Genomic DNA, 9,497 nt, shown 5'->3' with positions numbered 1-9,497 from the left:
CTTATCTATATCCTGGTCTAGACCTGCCTTAGTCTTGGTTTGTGTGGTGTTAATTACCAAGCACACATCTAACACAAATTCAGCATGAACCAGAAAATAGCCAACAAACAATCATGTGGTCCATCTTTTTTCACAATTCATCACTGATTGAAGTCCAGGTGAAATTTTATATCTGCCTCTCCGCAGTATTTAATTCGGTCCATTAAAAAATAAATAAAACAATTTTAAAAAGCAGAGCACAGTTTTCAAAAGTGGGCATTATTACCGAAAAGCTTTGGTGCTGTCGAGTATGTATGGTCTCTGTTTCGATATGAGTAATGGTAAAGAATTAAGCGCTGCCATGTGTTTTGACTGGCTCTAATTTACCAGGTCAATGATCTTCTTTTGGCTGTTTTTAAACCAATGGAGCTTGGGCTTTCTACTGCCAGCCTCTGTTGCCAGTGGACCAGCGGACTTGGCTCAGCACTGCTCCCTCCCTCTGTGGCACTTAGTGCAATGGTATACTGCCAGTCGAGTCTGATCTCTTGCAGAAATGGCCCGGAAAAAAGGGGCTGCCGGGGGCTGCAGCCCGGGTTCTAATCCTCAGCAGTATGCCGAATAGTCTTGGCTTGGGCTGAGCTGCTCTCAAATACCCTCTAATTCGACTAATGCAAGGCTTCAGCTCCTTGGCGCTTTGTGCAGAAAATCTCTCTGCCAGATTTTTTATATTTCTATTCGTTCTTTATCAGTGGCACTAATGCACTTGTGATTGTGATAAGCTACTGCAATGCCATACACATGGAAACTGGAATACATGCACTGTGTACCTTTTGCTAATTCTAGTCCTGCATAGGTCAGCTAACAATAGACAAAGGCCAAACAGTGCCAGCATCATCTCACAGGGACCATCAAAGCTAAAGTGTAGGTACTCTGTGTAATGAAACACAAGAGAACATCGTCCAAATGACTACTTTGTGTCCTCAGCGCCAGAAGCAGAATTATAACTCTCTAAATTTGTGTTCATCAATTTGGTTTATTTAGCTTTTTTTTTTTTTTTTTTTTCAAACGTAAAATAAATATATCACTTAACACCATCTATAAATGTTCACTTCTCTTGCTATTCAGATGCGTCTGGGCTGCAGCGGATTGAGGGCGAGGTGGGATCCTGTACATACCACAAATGAACCGTACTAACCCACAACATGTAACCAGAGCCTGCTTTTTAGCAGCGCTTGTGAACTCCAAGAAAAGTGAACACCGGCATAGTCTTAATGGTGTCCTATGAACCCATGCTTTGGGCCAAAGTGGTATTTGACCAGGAAAAATAATCAAGGATTCTCATTTTGGTTTGAGTACGTGCCATTTAACTATTCAATTAAATAATACAATTCCAAAACAACAGACCAGAAGTATCAAACTATCAAACAGTCATTTGAAAATGTCCCTACATTTTCCCAAAATCAAACAATAGCTACCAATAATAAAAGTGCGGGAAAAAAAAATCAAACAAAGCAGATTCAAAACTGCTACCGTTAATTGTACAACTTGAAGAGGAACAATTCTCTTTTTAAGAGACTCAGACTTGTTAATAAAAATATGCAGATTAAGCTCATGAAATCTCATCTGATTATCAAATCACACCTGGATGCTATTTGTAGGTCTCAAATACTGGACGTGTCCATCTGTCAGTTTGCAGGTTTTTGTGGTGTTAGAGACAAGAGGTCGTGGACCCAAATGCAGGAAAGCAGAGCGACAAGGCAGTAGTGATCTTATGAGATGTGCCGAGTTTTCGAAGCGTGTGTCGGCTAATGAAGGGGGCGTTTCTGCAAAGCACATATCGAGGCTTGCTTCATTTGGGGGAGGAGCCAGAAGTGATGACGTCCGAATGTTTTTTTTTTTTTTTTAAATAGTCACGGTCAGCTCAGAGTTTGGATAAAGATTTCATAGTTTGTAGATAGCTTGGACAGCCGAGAGAGCGGGCGACTGTAACTGATTACAGCTCGGGCAGTGCCACACGTCACTACTTGGAATAGCCCAGTGGTAAGTGTACTTGACTCTCAACCTGGGGGATGGTGATTGGATGAGTTTCAACCTCAGGCAGGACCACGCCTGATAAATAACTACTATGAGCTGCGGGTTACTAATTACGTTTGTTAATCAAGAACTGCATTTTCCACCATTTCTCATATTATTCAAAGGTGAGGAGTTTATTGTGTTCCAAGAAAGTAGGAGACAATAAAACCTCACTGGCAGAGGAAACATTGTTGTACCCCTATTTATATAAACTTGCTCTTGAATGAATCACTTAAAATAAAAAAAGTGTTGATAAACCGTTATTTCTGAAGAAGCACTTTCAAAGTCCTCTGCCCGCTTTTAAGGCCATGCCATTTTCTGAAAGTGACAGGTAAAACATTATACAACCCGCCATATCAGTGATGATGAACATTTTATGCACACAGAATAGGTTCAAAAATAAATTTACTATACACTTTATGTCAGGAAATTGCTTAGTCAAACATTGCTTTTGTCATACATAGTCATTCAGAAGAGCCCAAAAAGATGCAAAAATGCAACGCATCACGTGGTTAAGACACAGCTGTCTGTCATTATAGACATGGCCAGCAGGTGGTCTCATGTGCACATGAAGCGTAAAAAAATGGACCGTTATGCGAACCAACGGCTGAACCGTTATGATGCCTCTTGCCAGCACTACAAAGCGGTGAAAGCAGAAGTATTAAAAAAAAGAAGGAAAAACAAAAATTCATGACCAAAAAGGCAAACAAGGAACGTGGAATAATAATAATAAAAAACAACAACAATAATTAACAAAGGTAAAAAAAACAAGTCTGAAAATAATAAACACAGGCAATGGACTCTTCACAACAAGAAAAATGACTTGGGGGGGGGGGGAGGATGTGACATCAAAAACGACAATGATCCAACACAGATTGATGGAAAACAGGGATGTAAATACAAGCAAACTCACGAGACGAGGCACACCTGGACAAGACACGAGTGGCTGGAGGGCACAAGAAAGACGGTTAACGAGAACAGGTGGAAACGAAAAACATACGGGTAAAACAAGACATGAACATGGGTGACACGAAAATAAGACATAACATGAAACCAAACTATAAATATAATCTAAACCACAAAACCAGATCATGACAACAGGAGGTCCAGACATCTAGTCATCCTAATGCAATTTAAAAAGGTCTCAGCAGATATCTGTGTTTTGTTTCTACATACACTAAATATGTTTGAATACATATATAAGTGGTGAAAACATATGCAAAGACATAACAATATAGTGTTGAATTGTTGAGCTATAGCTTAAGCATCATTTTTACCATTTGAATTTTCCTGATTTTGGGGGCGGGGCTAAAACACAGGGCGTATACTTTCTAGCACGAGTTTCCCCCCACTATATAATTAAAAAGTGACATAATTTCGTTTGGCTACGCTGCTCGGTTGTTAGTTAGCTGTACTTAGCTTCCATAACAAGGCCCATTTACCACTCCAGCGTGCAGTTAGCAAGCTAACAATGGCTACACCCCAAAGATTCATCTTCGCTGGATGCCTCAATTTACAGAACAGCTCGGTGATGTTTTTTTTAAGCTTCCAAAAAATGAGGAAATAAAAAAGCGATGGATTGACTTTTTAAAGACATGCAGATGGCGAGCTCGAACACCAACACCACCAGCTGACTCTGCAGTGCGCAGTTTACGACGGATAGTTTTGTAAACTTTCACCAGACATCGCTTCATTGGTAACTTGATACTAATGAATGGACCAGTACTCTCTAACTACCTGGGCTTCCTCCTATCGTCGCAGTCGTCAGGTGCCGTTGTCGTCTGTGACATAATGTCACCAACAAGGACGGTAAATTGACTTGTGTGCTTATTTTTATAATTATAGTCCACAATAACCATTCAATTTTGAAGTTGAGCCGCCAGTGATTTTACATTGTATAAGCTATGACACGCCCACAGTGTCTGAGAGGTGAGAGATGACCTTTATTATTCAAGTTTTGAAACCTGATTTTTTATTATTATTATTATTATTTTTAATATTCTCTCTGGTGTGTCGAATTTACATGCCATTTGGGGCCTGTTTGGTCGCACTTTAAAATTGGAATGCAGTTACTCTACATAGTGTGGAAGTTATTAAATTTCAGTTCAGTCTTTAATTCACTGGTGTGTTCTGCACTTTAAAAAGACATGTCAGATAAACAACTACATAGTGCGATACAATTACTAAAAATGTAATTCACTTTGTGTTTAACTGTTTGGAATTTGCTGTTCAGTTTTACTCCAAATAAATACCCTTCAATCTTAAATGAAAACAATGCGCCATGCAAACTGAGACACTGTAAATGTAAAGTTTACTGTAACATAATACAGATTTTAAGCATTCGTATATGCAGGTTGGCGATCAAATCAAACATTCCTTCAATTGTTTGACAATCATAACAGTGGGCAACAAAGAGAGGGAACTTTTTAAACATACGGCAAGGAAGTGGTGTGGTTTTGGAGCAGCAGCTTATTGGCTCCTTGTTTCCTGGTTTAGAGTATAAGCTTAAGTGTATAATGAGAGCACTGTAAACCTTTGGTGCTGCGGTCAGAAAAGGCTGCAGTGTAGTGAACATAATTAGGACCAATGTGAATGGAGTACCACCAATGTGGAAGAGTTTAACATCACTGGACCGTGATGAAGAGAAGTGGAAGAAGTGGACCACCTCAGGGTAGGCCGAGGCTCTACTGCTGCTGCAACAAAGAAAACAAATTCCCAAAATTGATATTCTAAAATCATCTTAATCCCAGTTCAAATGGGCACACTGCAAAATTGATCAAAATTAAATCTAAAAATATGCAGATACTACTTACTTTGCCCCCAAACCCACTAATTCAACTTCAATAGGCGTTTTCCAAACAGTAAGGGTCGGTAGGAAAAAGTCTGCTGGTGAGAACAGCAAAGTGGAATTTAGGGTGGAATTTTTAGCTAGGTGGTGACAAGATCCTGGTCTGAGAGAAATGATCAGTTGGAGGACATACTGTATCTGTCTCTGAGGGTTTTTGTGTGTTTGCAATATGGCAATGTGGTTTTTATTTTTCTGTGTTGCTGCGGATTGTTGCTGGAATCGAACAAAAGAGGCCACAAATCTGACCACCGTCCTTAACTGTGAGACACGCACACACAAACACACACAAACACACAAACACACACACTCACACACATGCATAGAAGCACATTCATGACTCCTACAGTTTGGCAAGTCATCTTCAGGCACAGTTTAGGATCAGTAAGGTGGGGTCCTTTTTAATAGCGGTGTTATCTAACCAGCATGGCAACAGATGGTCTTTGGATCTGTGGTTCACCCTTGGGAGGCAATAAATGAGCATATTTAGGAGAGAGATCCAAACATGCAGCATGTTGCTACCCCATTTAGAGGTTTGTTTCGGAATTGTTGTGGTTGGGGGTTTTGGCCCGCACGAGGGAGGTGTTACAAATGCTGGAATCCTTTTACTCACAACAGACACACTTCCACATTGGAACAAAGGACTCCTGACCACATAACCAGACACATGAGATACATCCCTTAAGCGATGGCTATTTGAACACAAACTGTGGAGCAACACGTGAAGACAGACAATATAATACTCACAGGTATATGTTGTTTATCCTTTGTGAAAAATGACTAATATTTTTACAGTTAACTTTGTCCATTGTGATACTCTTCTTTGTGTGTGTGTCTGTCTGTCTTATACTGCCGCCACGTGCCCCAGGTGCACAGATCAGAAGGAGCAGTGCAATGTCCATTGAATTGAAACAAAAAAAAATGTGGTAAAAATTGAACTGAGGCAGAGATGGCGTAATGATGCAATTACTGCTAAGTCAAGCCTTTCATGCGAAGAGCATGAATAAACACGCCGTGTAAAGCACTTGATTCATCTCAGTCCTGATTATAGTTTGGGTTATGCATCCCCATTGAGAGGAAACACATTCGCAAAGTTTCATGGAACAATAACATGGTGTATTTAAAGAAGGAAAGAAGGGCAAGATATTGGTGATGCCTGATGAGGTAAAAGTTTTATGGATGTGTTGTTTCTCTATTTAATCCCTCATTCTGACCAAACACACTAACAAAAGAAAACACTGTTTGGTCTTGGGTGGGCCAGTAAATACTGATTACACCATCGACTGCCTTGTGGTGATGGACTCATGCGGCTTTGTATGTACTGTATATTTGCACAATATACAAGGTGTGTCAGAAAGGTTCCAGGACTGGCATCACAAAATGTATATTTCGAACCCAAACTACAGGTTTTCCCCTTCAGTGTGTGCCAGATGATCAACCAGCACGTCTACTAAGAGATTCTTCAGCGTTTGCTTCATTCAATGTGCGAGAGTTGCGGCAGGACAACTCGTGGCTGCTTCACCAACGTGCTTGCTCACAATTCCTGGAGCATCCAACAGGTCTTGGATCAGAAGAACATTGGTGTGCTTGAGCAACCTCCAAACTCACCCAACTTGGCTCCCTGTAATTTTTTTCCCTTTCCCAAGCTCAAGGGTGTGATAAAGGAAGCCTGATTTGAAAATGTGGACAAAAGCAAAATGGCTGTGACACCGGAGCTGTGGAGGATCCCGGAAGAATCCTTCCAGGAGTGCAGGAAGGTGTGGCAGAGAAGGCTGCGAAAGTGCATCAGACTCCAGGCGGATCAGTTTGAAGGGGAAAACCTTTCGTTTGTTTTTTGGATTGGAAATATATATTTTGTAACACAAAAGATTGATCCAATAAGAATCTTTTGTGACAGAAGTCCTGGAACCTTTCTGACACGTATAAAATGTCACTTTATCAGCATTATGCTAGCAGAAAGAGCCCCCATGACCCAAATGCTCCCAATTTCGCCTTCAACCACTGAGTGAACTTACATATGCGGTGATAGTAAGATGTCAAGATGCTTTCACCCACACAACATGAACTAAATGTTGTTGAGTGAAACACTCAAAACCACTAATGGCCTTAAATGGTGAATGACATCACAGCTGTTATGACGCTTGTCATTTTTCAATTTTAATGCATCTGCACCAGCAGTGGTCGCAGTAGCTGAAGACATTACATTCTCATGTTGCACATATTATGTTCTCTGGTGCAAAATATATCAGACATGCCTTGAGGGAAAATCTTGGTATGCTGTTGAAGGGCCAATATTATTGTCCAAACACATTTTGGAGATGTTTGACCTGGCAAGAACATCATACGGACGAAAGTATAAAATAGGAATATGGTAATTCAGGTATTTCCGCTTAATATCACTTGCACTAAAATTATAAATAACAATTTAAGGTAAATGAATTAAGAAGAAAGGATTTAAAATAAAAGTTCTCTTTAGACACTCACACTCATTAAACAGCACAAGTTCCAAATGGAGTTCTTGTAGACTGAAAAGTAGATATTTTTCATCCGTGTGGCTGCCCACTCAGGGCCAGGACTTACCTTTTTTTTTTCTTAACACACTTGAGGCTGGTTCTTCTTTCATAAAAGCCAAAGAAAAAGCAAACAATGCTCAATTTTAATCCTTTGATGCTTGCTGAACTCAAGTTTCATGATCTCCAACTTTTCTTGTGCCGTCATGCATGACCGTGGTCTCTCTTTTGGAATGAGTGCTGCAAAGAAGCCACAAAAGGCCAAACAAAAAGCAAAAGACACATCACCTCACGTCATGCATGACAACGGTTTGAAAGCTGTTTTTCACCACTTTGGTTGAATCCTAAATTGTACAACATTAGGGCCAATTGACACTTGACTGTATACTATCACAACAGGAAAGACTTTCAGAGGCTTTCATAGCAAGATTTGCTACAGAAGAAAATTGTTTTAGAAATACTCTACTCTGAAAGAATTCACACAATGTCATGTACCACAGACATCGAATACCTCCCCCACAGTCTCTTGTTTAGAAGACCTAACCACCACCCAGAACTATTCTACGTATGCAGACATGAACATTTTAAGAGCATTGATCGCTTCCTATTACACGACTTTGTTAAATCCACCACCGATCACATTTGAGTCTAATGGACTTTCCGTTGGCATTGTTTCCCGGCACTGGTGCTAATATTAAACAAATATGCGGACCCCCCTTCCATGGAATGTACCGCAGTTATTTGATGCATTTTTATGAGATCACTTTGCACCAAGAATTATGGGAGATTGGCTCTGACAGTAGAGTAAGATAATAGACAGGCAAAAGAAGAATAGTTCTGTATTTCTGATAATCGTGAGAGCTAAATGAGGATTGCTCTTGTGCACCAGTCTGAGGCTTGGTGATATTACAGGTGTGTAACTCTTAGCGTCATTAAGAGCATAAGCGAAAAGGTGCGTGACTATGACAGAATAAAACTGGAAACACTGACCACAACATTTAGGAAGGAAGAACAGTTTGTGAGAAATTGGAGAAGGGAAATAATATTTTTGTCAGTAGTGAAAACATTCAGATCAACAGACACCTTAATGCATGAGTACCATCATTTAAAATAGATTTTTATTTTTTCCCCCCCCCACATTTTGGGCAAAAAAAAAGTACTTAACAGGTACGGCTCAACTATATTTAAATTGAGTCCAATGTGGCATAACATGATTACTCTTAAAAACAAACTGGTGGGTTAAAGAACACTCCCCCAGAAGTTATGTAACATGTCTGCAGTTTTTATTCCAAAGCAGTGTCATTTACTGTAATATGCTGGCAACATTTTCACTTTCTCTCCCCCCACAGAAACTTCATCCAAAATCTTTTTAGAGCCATATTTATTTTTGATTAGTATCACCTTTCAAACCTATAACAATGCTTTTCTTCAAGTGCTTCATTCGAATTGGCCACTTATTTGCTGTGCTGCAATGTGATCGACAGGAAAATCACTTCCGGGGGCTGAGAGTCAGCAGGCTGTGGCAGCAGCTTTGACAAATCTTCTCTTTTACTTCGTTGTTTCTTTCTCCTTTATTGTATTTTCCCACTATTCCTTTTTTATTTATTTTTAGCTTAAGATATATTGCCGGAGAATATCAATGATATATCAGACTCTGATCCCTCTTGTTACAATGCTTCACTTACAACCACGAGGAGTTCCTGCCCTGCCTCGAAAATAGAGCTAGCTAGTGTTCCTCTCAACGAATAATGCATCTTGGAGCTGGGAGAGGCATGTGATCCTGTACTAAAATGAAGTAAAATAAAGTGAGAGAAAAGACTGAATAGGACAGGAGGTTTGAACAATTTCCTTCCACTGTCCATTACGGGGAATGTGAAGTTACTCACCAATGGATGATCTAACGGCTGTTCGAACACTGCATTATTTATTTACATTCAATCATCAGCTGCTGGGACCAACACCAGTAAAGTCATGCACAATGTTCTAGCGAGATTACAATTTCAGCGCTCGCATACTGGTCAGTGGTCATTTTTTAAATGTGCTCTATAAACTGAGTTGAGTTTAGCTTTGATTCAAGGACAGTGCTGTGG

The 9,497-nt window shown here is 40.0% G+C and overlaps 1 long non-coding RNA gene across 1 annotated transcript; it reads left to right on the top strand.

The window, feature by feature from the left end:
* The first annotated feature begins 3,451 nt into the window (after window positions 1–3,451).
* Window positions 3,452–5,903, top strand: LOC133469717 (uncharacterized). The gene is made up of 3 exons (XR_009785766.1): window positions 3,452–3,861; window positions 5,131–5,160; window positions 5,516–5,903. It is a non-coding gene; the product is annotated as an uncharacterized LOC133469717 (long non-coding RNA).
* Window positions 5,904–9,497: the final 3,594 nt, after the last annotated feature.

Source organism: Phyllopteryx taeniolatus, chromosome 19 (genome assembly GCF_024500385.1).
Source record: "Phyllopteryx taeniolatus isolate TA_2022b chromosome 19, UOR_Ptae_1.2, whole genome shotgun sequence".
Classification (NCBI taxonomy): Eukaryota; Metazoa; Chordata; class Actinopteri; order Syngnathiformes; family Syngnathidae; genus Phyllopteryx; species Phyllopteryx taeniolatus.
The sequence above is the reverse complement of the archived record's forward strand: the minus strand, read 5'-3'. Positions and strand labels throughout refer to the sequence as shown.